Source organism: Biomphalaria glabrata, chromosome 2 (genome assembly GCF_947242115.1).
Source record: "Biomphalaria glabrata chromosome 2, xgBioGlab47.1, whole genome shotgun sequence".
NCBI lineage: Eukaryota > Metazoa > Mollusca > Gastropoda > Planorbidae > Biomphalaria > Biomphalaria glabrata.
Genome location: NC_074712.1, coordinates 60,639,192 through 60,653,464, shown reverse-complemented (window position 1 = coordinate 60,653,464; position 14,273 = coordinate 60,639,192). Strand labels below are relative to the sequence as shown.

General features: G+C 35.9%; 1 long non-coding RNA gene across 1 annotated transcript in view; it reads left to right on the top strand.

Moving 5' to 3' along the window:
* Positions 1-7,980: 7,980 nt before the first annotated feature.
* Positions 7,981-14,273, top strand: part of LOC129924788 (uncharacterized) — a 50,209-nt gene continuing 43,916 nt past the window's right edge. The window contains exon 1 of the long non-coding RNA XR_008776715.1: positions 7,981-8,453. This is a non-coding gene — a long non-coding RNA (uncharacterized LOC129924788). The remainder of the gene's footprint in view (positions 8,454-14,273) is intronic.

Genomic DNA, 14,273 nt, shown 5'->3' with positions numbered 1-14,273 from the left:
TGTTTTCGAGGAAATGACTGGCATTACTTTTTGTTGTTTTCAGAAGTTTCCCCAGACAGACACTGTTGGACCTTTCGTTTTCATTTTAACGGGGAGGAGGGGGGGGGGAAGGAAATAGGGATTGTAAGGGAGGTAACTGTGTATTTCCTTAAGTCGTCAACTAAATGAAGTTATCTACCCTAACCCCAGTATCGTTATTGATTTTTTAAATGTGCTTTTAGTTGTAATGTAAAAAAAAAAAGATACATGAAACATAACATTTCTAGAAAAATTCGTGATTCCAAGACAGAATCTCTCGAGTGAATGAGCTTGTATTCATTCTAGGGGTGCACCGGATAGTACTTTTTGATATCCGGCCGGAGCCGGATATGACCGGATAGTAAAATTTGATATTCGGCCGGGGCCGGAGCCGGAGCCGAATACCTAAGTGTCTTGTAAATAGCTTGTATTGCTGAGCATTTTACGAAACTGTTAAATAACATACCTATATTTGTTGGTATTATTTTTTTTCCTTTTATATACCTTATTGTTTTAAACTCTGTTACTCATTGATTTATTCAAGCTTAACAGTATTTATAAACAAAAATTAATCTGTGTAGCATGTACGAGGCCACCAACTATAAAGGATGTGTGTTGGAGGGTCAATGTAAAATATGTTAGTATATATATATAACTAGTTACTAATGTAAATCTCTCATCTGGCTTGTATGGTGGTTGGATGTATGTGTTCAAGAATTTCTGACCAACAACTGGTCATCAGACTTGTAATTTTAAGTCCAAAGACTGCTTCTGGTTCTGGTTTCAAGGGCTTAATACTGATAGCTGTTAGTTAATAGTTGGAATCTGAAGCGTAGTAGGTCATATATTTATTAATCCATTTGCGGCAAACGATATTTTATTAACAGCAGGGACATCTATTATACCTACTCATAGCCTGAGCCTTAAATGTTGCGAAGCATAGATTTAATTGTAGTCTGTAGGCCTATTATTGGTATCTATGTTTAGATCTACTGTTATATAGATCTAAGAAAATCAGGAAAATCAACTATAGAAGAAAAAAAAAACTCATTCACACCCTCCGTACCAAAAAAAAACATAAATAGACTCTGTGTTCGACTGATAGTAACAATCTGGTCAGATAGACGTAGTGAGCCTACACATGACTTGGGGTCACCTGTCAATCAATGAACTCAGTGTGATGGGCTAAACAAATAAAAGGGGGAGGGAGATGTTCATCTAGAAATATACCTGGTCGCCTTAGAGGTGTGGCTCTTGTAGTCCAGCCCCCCCCCCCAATAAAGATTAACTACTAAGTAAACAAACTCAGTTCCCTCGTAAGGTGTGACTACTAGAGAGTGTCAATACGCTGACATTAAACCTACGTACATCGTATTTAACTTGTGGTTACCTGCCTATAAATAAAGTCAATGTGATGGACTAAACAAATAAAAGGGGGTGGGAGTTGTTCATCTCTACCTCTGGAGATATACCCACACAGCTAGATAGACGTCTGGTCAGCATGACGTAGTCAAGGAATGTAGCATTTTAACATGTTAACTAACTTACTCAAAGGTCAAGACAAATTGAAAAAAGTGCCAGCCATTGCTGCTCTGTATCTAAAGCGCACTTATGATGTAAAGTTTCATTTCTATTTATATTAAGTTATTAACACGCCTTGTCTTTATAATAAACGATGTTTGGTGCATATTCATAATGGCTCTATTTTTAAGCACATTATTTTGTTTTCATAAAAGCATTAATACATTCTATAACAGACAGTAATGGAACGAGGTCCACTTTATGCATATTAAATAGGTGTATTTTTTACTATCCGGATTACTATCCGGTAGTGATATCCGACCGGAGCCGAATAGCACCGGATAGTAAAAAATGCCGGATATTCGGCAGAAGCCGGAGCCGGAGGGACTATCCGGTGCACCCCTAATTCATTCATTATTTTATACTTTTGAAAAATAAGTTCTTCAAGATAACCAGAATTACTAAGAACCTGTGTACACTTTATTCATTAGTTTTCCAAGGAGAAATTTTACTGTAAACATTCTTGTTCATAGTTGAATGCACACACACACACATACAATTTGCCAGCTCACTGTGAAAACATAAACACAGGAGAAACACGGAGAAACAAGGAGAAAGCATCATAGACAGAAGATCATAGACAGAAGATCATAGACAGAAGATCATAGTCAGAAGATCATAGTCAGAAGATCATAGTCAGAAGATTATAGACAAGATCATAGACAAGATCATAGACAGAAGATCATAGACAGAAGATCATAGTCAGAAGATCATAGTCAGAAGATCATAGTCAGAAGATCATAGTCAGAAGATTATAGACAAGATCATAGACAAGATCATAGACAGAAGATCATAGTCAGAAGATCATAGTCAGAAGATTATAGACAAGATCATAGACAGAAGATCATAGTCAGAAGATCATAGTCACAAGATCATAGACAGAAGATTATAGACAGAAGATCATAGACAGAAGATCATAGACAGAAGATCGTAGAAAGATAAAGATCATATCGAGAACATGGTAGATCAGTGATGCCCAACCTAATTTGACCTGCGGGCCATTTTAATTTCTGACATTCGTGTCGCGGACCACATGAACGAAAAGGTTAAAAAAAAAAAAAGAACGAAATGAAATTGACCTGAATTTGAAACTATTTGATTAGAAACCCGTGGAGCTAGTACTTACATTAAGGAATTGGATATCTGAAGTGATTTTTTTTTTCACGCGTCAGAAAATGGCTTAATTTCTGTACTTCAAATAAGAGCATCATTGAAGCTAGCCTCATTTTCTTGTCGCTTTTTTGTAAACATTCCCAACAATCCTCCAATCTCTAGACGTAGTTTAACAATCTTTTTATTCGCGGCTCAAACCAAGAATGACGTCATATTTGTTTCATAATGACGTTTAGATGTTGTTCTTTTTTTTTGAAACAGCCACACTTTCTTTACAAATCAAATATGTTGACTTATTATCATGCTCCACAAAAAAAAAAAAAAGTTAAGATCCGTTCTCTTTTTCTGGTAGATTCTCATTTCATAAACACACTAATGTTAAAGGTCATGGTACCAATCAATTAAAGAAAAATTGAGGGCCCTAACGTAGGTAAAGATACATAAGTAAAACTTTTATTTTTAGAGGGGGGGGGGGGTCAACTCTTTGTATCGACATTTCGGCGGGCCGCATGGAACCACGTCGCGTGCCGGATCTGGTCCGCGGGCCTTATTTTGGGCCTCACTGTCATGTGGATCAAGAAAGCAAGTTTTTCTCAACATATCACCTACTAGGTTTGTCGGATTTGCGATTCGCGGGTCACCCACGACTCATGAATAGAAACATCTGATGCCCGATCAAGGGCTAGAGCACTTTCAAAATAAATCCATTAATTTAAAGTAAGAGAGACACGGCTACATCAAACGATACATACACATATTAAACATAAATGAACAGTAGCACCAGGGACCAAAGTTTTTAAGAGAAAGTAGTGAATTAAAATGGGACGAACATAAGGTACTGCGCCGACCAGGGCTCGAACCAGTGACCCTGGAAACGGCAACACCGCCTAGCGATAACGCACTAAGTTCTCTCATTTAAAAACTTGGTCCCTGGTGCTGCTGTTCATTTATGTGTAATATGTGTATGTATCATCATTTGTTTCAGCACCTAAGCTTCACTTCTATATTTACATCAAGACAGAACGGTGGCAATGAAAGGCAAAGAGCTAGACCTAGAAGACAGTGCGTACAATTTTACTGAACATTTAACTCTTTCTCTACGTAATTATTTACCACATTCTAGTCGAATCAACGTTGGTATCGTCAGTTAGGAGAGAAAGAGTTAATGTATTAACTCTTTTATCTTCGTAATTATTTACCACATTCTAGTGGAATCAACGTTGGTATCGTCAGTTAGGAGAGAAAGAGTTAATGTATTAACTCTTTTATCTTCGTAATTATTTACCACATTCTAGTGGAATCAACGTTGGTATCGTCAGTTAGGAGAGAAAGAGTTAATGTAATAACTCTTTATCTTCGTAATGTTTTTGTCCACGTTCTGACAGGATCATACATTTTTCACATTTGTACATTCTACCCTGTTATCATGAAACGTCAATAACAGTTTTGTTTGTAATCAGAAAATGTTACTTTTGGTATAGAATTATAGGAGACTGCATGCTCTTCTTATATAAGACAAATTAATGTTTATAAAACCAGAAATAAATTTAATTTAATAAATGTCAAATCAACGATGGTATCGTTAGTTAGGAGAGTAAGAGTTAAACTCTTCAAAGAATGCGGAAATACTCGAAATCGTCTAGTCCGTTCAAGATAAATGTTTTCTAGTCCTCTAGCCAAATTTAAATTTGTTTGTTTGTTTGTTTTACTTTGAAAAATATAGCGGTCGAACAAGAGTTTTACCAGGGTGGTTAACGAACTAGTAATTCTTTTCCCAACACTATACAGTAACTGTTACATTTCTAGGAAAATCGTTAGAGCCGTTTTCGAGACCTTGTCCACCCTTTAGGTTTTTCCCACATAGACGTTTAAAAGAAGTTATCAGTTGAATAGAGGTAAGTACTGTAAAAAAAAAAAGGAAATTAAAGAAAGGATTTAAAAAAAATGAACATATTTATAAAGCTAAAAAAAAAATTGAAAACTCGATGTAACACAGAGAGAGAGACAGCGAGAGAGAGAGACAGAGAGAGAGAGAGACAGAGAGAGAGAGACAGAGAGAGAGACAGAGAGAGAGAGACAGAGAGAGAGACAGAGAGAGAGAGACAGAGAGAGAGACAGAGAGAGACAGAGAGAGACAGAGAGAGAGACAGAGAGAGAGACAGAGACAGAGAGACAGAGAGAGAAAGAGAGAGAGAGACAGCGAGAGAGAGAAAGAAAGAGAAAGACAGAGAGAGAGACAGAGAGAGAGAGAGAGACAGGGAGAGAGAGACAGAGAGAGAGAGACAGAGAGAGAGACAGAGAGAGAGACAGAGAGAGAGACAGAGAGAGAGAGACAACAGTAGAGATGAAAAGAAAGGGAAGAGAAAGAAACAGAAGATAACGAGAGAGAGGGAAAGAGGACCATCAAAAAGAAAAGAAAACAGGCAGAAAGAAAAAGAAAGACAGAAATAGAATAAGAAAGGCAGAAATAGAAAAAGAAAGGCAAAAATAGAAAAAGAAAGGCAGAAATAGAAAAAGAAAGACAGAAATAGAATAAGAAAGACAGAAATAGAAAAAGAAAGACAGAAATAGAAAAAGAAAGACAGAAATAGAAAAAGAAAGACAGAAATAGAAAAAGGAAGGCAGAAATAGAAAAAGAAAGACAGAAATAGAAAAAGAAAGACAGAAATAGAAAAAGGAAGGCAGAAATAGAAAAAGAAAGACAGAAATAGAAAAAGAAAGACAGAAATAGAAAAAGAAAGGCAAAAATAGAAAAAGAAAGACAGAAATAGAAAAAGAAAGGCAAAAATAGAAAAAGAAAGGCAGAAATAGAAAAAGGAAGACAGAAATAGAAAAAGGAAGACAGAAATAGAAAAAGGAAGACAGAAATAGAATAAGAAAGACAGAAATAGAAAAAGAAAGGCAGAAATAGAAAAAGTAAGGCAAAAATAGAAAAAGAAAGACAGAAATAGAAAAAGAAAGGCAAAAATAGAAAAAGAAAGACAGAAATAGAAAAAGAAAGGCAAAAATAGAAAAAGAAAGGCAGAAATAGAAAAAGGAAGACAGAAATAGAAAAAGGAAGAGAAATAGAAAAAGGAAGACAGAAATAGAATAAGAAAGACAGAAATAGAAAAAGAAAGGCAGAAATAGAAAAAGAAAGGCAGAAATAGAAAAAGAAAGACAGAAATAGAAAAAGAAAGACAGAAATAGAAAAAGAAAGACAGAAATAGAAAAAGAAAGGCAAAAATAGAAAAAGAAAGGCAGAAATAGAAAAAGAAAGGCAGAAATAGAAAAAGAAAGACAGAAATAGAAAAAAGTAAGGCAGAAATAGAAAAAAGAATGTAAAACCGAAAGAATTAAGATATAAAGTAAACAAGTGAAAACGACTTGTTTTTACAATTAAATTATATCAAGTAAAATAGAACATTATGTTTTGCGCAAAATTCTAATCCGCCATCAACTCAAATCTATCGTCCACTATTTGTACTTCCTGCCACACCAAGGCCGTTGGTGCGTTAGAGATAGTACGTTCCTCTTGCATTGTTCTGTTAACCCATAACCCGCTGTGAATTCCAGACTCTATCGACGCATTACAGAAAGTCAATAGTTTTTACTTGTAAACAAAATATTCACGACATAATATCAATGGCTCTCTTTCTCACCATTCTCTCTATGCGCATTTCTTTCACATAACTCTCTCTCTCTCTATTTCTGGTATATTTCTCTTTGTAACCTTTTTTTTTTTTTTTTTCTCTGGCATTACCAGGAATAAGATTTCCAGGAAGCAGTTTCAGATCTGCTTTGCAAAGGATGATGGGAGAGGAAAGGTGGCGTTGCCCTACTTGCCTCTACATGGGGTCAAATAAGTTTATGATTGAACGTCTGATCAGCAAACAATAAAATCAACCAATTAATATGTGTAGTGTCCACGTTTTGTCATTTACCAAGATAAGATTAACTCTTAAACTCTCTCTCTCTCTCTTTTTCTCTCTTATCTCATTCTCTATCTATTCTTTCTATTTGTTAAAACTCTCTTTCTATGTTGATATATTGCTCTCCCTCTCTTATCTCTTTCTCTCTCTCTTATCTCTTTCTCTCTCTCTCTCTCTTATCTCTTTCTCTCTCTCTCTTATCTCTTTCTCTCTCTTATCTCTTTCTCTCTCTCTTATCTCTTTCTCTCTCTCTTTCTCTCTCTCTCTTATCTCTTTCTCTCTCTCTTATCTCTTTCTCTCTCTCTCTCTTATCTCTTTCTCTCTCTCTCTTATCTCTTTCCCTCTCTCTCTTATCTCTTTCTCTCTCTCTCTCTCTCTTATCTCTTTCTCTCTCTCTTCTCTTTCTCTATCTTCCATTATATGTCTATCTCTTTGTTTTCTCAATATCTCTCTCTTGTCTCTCTCTTCCTTTTTTTTCTTTCTTCACCCCTCTCTCTCTCTCTACTCTCTTCCGATCTCTCCCCCTTTCTATTTTACCTCACTTAAGAGCTGGTCTATAAGCTCAACATTATTTTTAATCACTTTTAAAAGATTGCCTAATTCAACCTCAACACATTATTTTCAAATGGCCCGCCGTGAGTCTTAGACTTCAGTTACAGACATTTTTAAATGCCCAAAGCCACAACTTTTATAACAAATAAGATTAATGACCTGATTCTACTCTACATCTAGGACATAATCGAAGAGAAAGCCATACAATGGACTATCGAAAAGTTAATAGCCCTGCCATTTGCCAATTGATTTAGTTCTCTCTTCTCTTCTATTATAAAAATAAAAAGTTAAACCTACATGGGTCCCGGGTTCGAATCCTGATGAAGACTGGGATTTTTTAAATTTCGGAATCTTTGGGCGCCTTAGCCCACCCAGCTCTAATTGGGTACCACCTGACATTAGTTGGGGAAAAGTAAAGGCGGTTGGTCGTTGTGCTGGCCACATGACACCCTCGTTTACAATGGGCCACAGAAATAGATGACCTTTACATCATCTGCCCTAGAGACCACAAGGTCTGAAAGGGGAACTTTACTTTACTTTACATGGATATGATTATTAGACAAATATATATTTAAATCTCTCTCTCTCTCTCTCTCTCTCTCTCTCTCTCTCTATATATATATATATATATATATATATATATATATATATATATATATATATATATTATAATATAATATGAGAACATAATACTTATATAACGTGCCAACACATTTTTAAAAAAGCCAAGTCGGCGTTTAATCGAAATGTGTCGGAATAACGAATAACTAAGACCTGTTCGTGTGCTGGTGACAGAGAACTAAACCTAAATCGATAGGAAAACAACACTTACATGATTCGCCCTGATGGGTCTTTCCATTTTTCTCATTGTGAGTACTATCCATCAAGCAGCTCAGCCTTTTTCCATATTGAAACTGAAAGTGCTTTCCATTTTAAAGTTGATCTTTTCGGATAATTACAAATGCCAGGTGTGTGCACATGTTCTTGACTTATCTACGATAGATCCAGAGCTGACCAAAAGAAATAAACACATCAAAGCATTTTTTTTTTTTTAAATTGTTTCTCTCAGAAATTAAGTCCTACTTTTCATTAAACTTCCGAGTCATAACACACAACAAATCGAAAGCGGGGCATGTGTTATGGCCGGATCATATCTCGGTTAAAGTCTAGTGTGAATCCATTTAGGCTAACTGTCGTGGATAAATCCGTGTTTATAGATATAATAAGCCTCTTGAAAAAAATACATAAATGTGTAAGCATAGTTACACAGCTCTAGATGTAAGTGGTCCAATAATTCTGGAACTGTTACTATTTTACTAATGAAGATCTCCTAGTGTGTTCTGTGCTGAAGTGGGACAAGGTATCGACCAAAAATGGTATATCGAATCCAGACCTAGATATCTAATTCTAGATCTATTAGATAGATATTTAAATCGTGTGTAATTAACACATCTATAATGTTTCTATTATTAAATGGAATATTTAAACACAAATGTAATGTTTTATTTGTAAATAGAATTAAAATGTAGGGATAAAACAATAGGCAAATATAAAAACAACTCGAGCGATTGCTTCCCCCTTTTTCCCTCTTTTCCATTCGTTAAGTTTTTGAGGATTTCCTAGAAGAAGAGTAAGCGCGTTTCCGAGAATTCTTATATAAGCCAGTGTACTCGGTGAGTGCAGTGCTGAAGCGTAGCGTGTGGCTGTGTTACAATGTGTGTGTGTGTGTGTATGCATAGCTATGCGTGTGTAAGCGTGGTGATAAGAAGGGCCGACATTAATGGTGTGTGTTTGTAGATGGTTCTCAAAATCACAACACACTATATTATTGTGTGTAATGTAAATTCTGACTAGTACTAGACCTAGGTTTAGATAAATTGTCAAATGTATTGTTTAGTGCATAAGCGCTAAGACTGAACAGATGAAGTATATTTAGTCGTCTGTAGATCTAATTGTTTTTACAACTCACCATGTCTGTCATTCTGTCTGTCTGGTAAAAAGTTGGTACACGTGATTTATCCCACACCCAACCTCGGATCAAGGTGAAATTTTGCTCAAATTTTTCTTTTACCTGATAGAAAAAGAATCAATAAAACAAACTAAGCAATTAGTTAATTCACTAATGGTAATTAATTATTTTTTAGCATCTTGAACAAGGGAAAGAAATTGTAATTGACTGAAGTAGTGGTATAAGCTGAATTAGTCCCCTTTATAGGTTGTCGTCTGAGTATTAGCGAACACAAACCTGATAAATAGGTCGAGACAATCTTCCATGTTTATAAGCTTTATATTAGCAGAGTGGTAACCGTGTTGGCTTGGAAGCCTAAGAAGGCTTGAGCCATGATTTCCAATTTAGGTCTGTCCCCTCTATTTTTCGAATGCTTTTTATTCTTAGTCTAGATCTATTACAAATTTAATTACTTGACCGATCCAAACTAATTGATACGATTACACTTAATAAAAGCTTTGTTTGTTTGTTTGTTGTTGTTGTTTTTTTAAAGAATTTTGTTTTAAATTTACTTGTTTCCTCCACGAAAAATTCACTGAAAAATAAAATCGATACTTTACTGTTACAGATCGTTAATGAGATAATGTACATGTAGATACAGGCAGTCACACTAAACTGTTGTAGGCATAGCACTTTATTTAATACAGAACGCCTGTTTAAAAAACAGAAAACTTTTTTTACACAAAACAAACTTAACTTTTTGTATTGACAATAGACACAGCTTTCAACCTCAAGGTTGATGTATGCAGAAACACAATGTAATAATATTTAGAACATTTTAAACAAAATAGTTCAACTCGTTTCAAACCTAAAATAAACACATTTTAAACTGCCAGACGTCTGCGACATCCATTCAACAATGGAAAGTCATTCTCCCTCTTTTTATCCCCTCCTCTGCGATGGTCTTACATCTAGTTGCATCAGAATCTTTCCAGCCAATACAAACTCGAGCACACATTTCATAACCAATCCTGGTCATCGAAGACACGCCCTTATGCTTTTCAAATTAATATTGCATATTGTTGGCACCTGTATTAAACAATCTTGAGGTCTTGCCTTCGAATCTGAAGACTAATAACACATGCACAAATTTCACGTCTCTAAGGAGACCCAGCTGTGACCTACATTTTATGTCACTATTAACGCAGAGAAAGCCTTTGTCTGCCTAGGGTCTTGGTAAGTTAACTTTAAACGCATGTAACTCAAACCATTTTCATCATCCAGCTATACTAAGATGTACTTGCTGGATATTTCAATCCCGATCAAGCCTTACGAGAAATATTTTAATTTGAGAGTCTTCCTTGTTATTACGCTTGAGGGAATATCTGGCCATTATAATTCTCGTTAATATACATTGCTAAAAATATTCGCCATCTGTGTTATAGCAGTGATCACATAGATGCAGATGTAAATACTTGGGTACTGATCTTCGTCGAACTATCACTGCGGGCATGTCTTCAAGAAACTACTGCGCATTCTTTTGAGGAACGACTCAACCGAATACCAATACACCGGAGTTAATGTTAAACACAAACTCGTAGGATGCCTTGTGGGTCAGTGGTACCCACACATTATGTTACAGAAAACTACGGCGCTTTAACATTCAAGTTGCCGATTAAGAAGCTCTGCCGTTTAAATTTTGTTATTTAAAAGCGATATGCATACGTGCAATCAATACACGTAGGTTTTTTTCAGAGTCATGACTGCGTGAATTTAGAAGACCACAAAGAACATTTGGGACATTTAATGTTTTAAAATTGCTTTCATTAATTACCATCATATCAACACTACCTTTATTCCGTATGCTAAAAAAGAAACGCTATTTTTAGTTCTTTTCTGCCTTAAATGAACATCTTTAATAAAGTCGTATTTACTATCTAAAGCTTTAAAATCTTGATGTACACCAATATTAATGTGCATATTAGATCTATATTTAGTAACAAAAGGGCTTGCTTTTATAGGAAGAGCAACTATTTTAAGAGGTGCTTTCAGTTTTTCAGATCTAAAAAATAACTTTATATTAAGAGAAATCACTGCAGAATCACTAACGTATCTATAAATACTGCAAGTTTTATCTCCTTTTTATATGAACGAAACCAAATTAATTAAATACAACTAATTGAATTACTAATTAGTTAATTTGTTGAATAGATTAATGTATTGTCTTCGGCTATGAATTAGTAGAGAACGTGCAGAGGAAGAAAAATTGTGTAAAAGAATCCACCCAGACAGTTAGAGTCAATTAGAGTTAATATCAGCTTTGTAAATATAGGCTTAGGCAGTGGGCAGTTAGAGTTAGTATCAGCTTTGTAAATATAGGCTTAGGCAGTGGGCAGTTAGAGTTAATATAAGCTTTGTAAATATAGGCTTAGGCGGTGGGCAGTTAGAGTTAATATCAGCTTTGTAAATGTAGGCTTAAGCATTGGGCAGTTAGAGTTAATATCAGCTTTGTAAATGTAGGCTTAGGCAGTGGGCAGTTAGAGTTAATATAAGCTTTGTAAATATATTCTTAGGCAGTTAGAGTTAATATATGCTTTGTAAATGTAGGCTTAAGCAGTGGGCAGTTAGAGTTAATATCAGCTTTGTAAATGTAGGCTTAAGCAGTGGGCAGTTACTTGCCGATTTGCATGTTTGATGTCATGTGTTGCGAACATAGAACATCGGGACCTTGCCTATATTTATTATTATCATTATAGACTTGTTCGATTTAAAAACGTTTAGTGAGTCAAATGTAATAACTTTTAAATCAACATCTCGAAGCCTGAACAAGTCAAATATAAAAAAAAATATAATTTAACAAGGTTACAAAGACAGTTTGTGTGGAAACACAAACTCAAAATCGGCCCCCGAAGTGGTCCACCTAGAGTCTTCACCAGGATTCGAACACGGGACTTCCGGTTCCAAGTGCTTTACCCCTCAGCCACAGCATCTTCATATATTCATTTAGCGTACACTTTTATTTTTTTAAATAATAATTATTAACCTTATCCAGACATTCAAAATTAATAACATGCTACATTGTAATAAAGAGAAAAAGATTTATTCTTCTTACAAAATGAGATAAATTGGCAACACGAAGAAAAAAAAAATCTTGACCTACTTAAGCTACACTTGTGTACAAATGACTTAACAAGACTTTCCCCTCGTAAATAAAAATTAATATCTCCATTGTCATTTGTCATACAAACTAGACACAGATCTAGCTATGAGCTCGGAAATATCGCGTTCACAAGCAGCTAAATCTGAAGCTACTTGTACCGTGGTACTCTAAGGCCAGCCTTGACCTTGAGTGCAATGTGTACCAGTGCTAGGAGTTCACTGCATAAATTTCATTTCTATTTACCCTAAGTGGCAGGGCAACCTCCTCACACACACACAGACAGACACAAACACACACATCATCAACTTATTTAAGTCGCTCTCTCTTTAAGCTAGTTATTCTGCGGTATAGTCACATTTGAACCCAGTGGTGTAACTAGGCCAGCATTTCGGGTCCCGGTGGGGGGGGGGTGACCTCTTTGGGGGCACCTGCATTTTGCGTAATATTTAATATTTTTTTAAAAAGTCATTTGCCCCCCCCCCTCAAGTGGGGGCCCGGGGGGATTTTTAAATTCTATCCCTCCATTCCCCGACACTAGCTACGCCTCTGTTTGAACCTTTATCTTGCTGGGAAGAAAATAAAAAATGTAGGTGACAACACTTCTAGTTCTGCCCTAGAAAACTTCTCACAGGCAAACGGTGTGACGTATATTCTAGAGCTTCCAAAATTCAGTGTTTTTAAGCACAATATATCTTGCTATTCTTCTAACTATAGAAAGGACTGGTGGAATATCAAAACTGCTACTCACTACACTTTAATAATACAACATCTGTGTTATTTAGTATCATGTCTATAAAAAAAAACCCATTCATTTCAATCAAGTTCAGTCTATTTGGCTCCAGGGGCGTAGCTTGGGGGGAGGGGGTCCAAATTTAAAAATATCCCCTGGCCCCTTACTTGAGTGCCCTCCCCCAAATGAGTGTCCGAAATTTGTTTTTACATTAAATGTCATGATGTCGAATGCCAGAATGCAGTGGCCCCTAAAGAGGTCAAGCCCCCCCCACCCCCTACGCCCCAAATCCCTAACTACGCTACTTTTTTGGTTAATTTATTTGTTTCCATGTTGCACTTTAATTTGCTTGAGTGTGTATACAGATAGAGTCATCAAGATAGAGTCATCAAATACGGCAACCTACGTGCGGTAATAGTGTTGATACTTGTTAAAGACAACCTTCACCCATTCAACCACTGTTTCATCACATCTGAACGAAGTGGTCTCCTCCTTTCCATTAGGACTGAAAGATTTTAAAACTCATTTATCCTTTCGGTCAGATTGTTACAAGATCAGCTGTCGTCATTGAGAAGTACATTGAAGTCTAATTCATAAAACGCTGTTATCATGTGTGACTTGTTCCTATTGGCATCAATATTGTTAAAGTAGTTACGTTGAGGAGGTCAGTTGTAGTCAAAGTGAATTTACATTTGATTGAAACAATAAAACTTATCTTATCTTATCCTATACGTTTGATTAACGTGGTGCGAATGTGTTCACTACATTGATGTAGTGTGTTACTGAGTAGATTTATCATTCGTTGCATCGTTCAAAAATAATTAAGCTTTGGATTAGATTTTTCAGTGATTTTTTTTCTATTACAGTTCTTTTTACTAAGCTTATATCTAGTCTCTCTGTCTGTCTGTCTGGTACAAATGTTGTACACGTCATTTTTCGCACTTGCCATTCTCTTAAAACAATGTATTTGTTTTCCTATTCACGCTTTATTCAGACGTTTTAACCCTGTCCTTGCTCTAAACGTCAAGGATGCCGAGAAATTAGCGGATTCTGCGAGTTTACACTAAATGTAAAGGGGGGACTTTATTTTTAGTACATTTCTCAAAGAAGCTGACACATGTCCAGAGGGGAATATTTAGGTGATGACAACTGGTGTCATAGTTACTGACATTGATATGACCTTTAAACTTGTAGTGTGGTCTGCGCTCTGGGCTGTCGTTCGATGGTCACGATAGTCCCGGATTTGAACCCCCCGCCCAT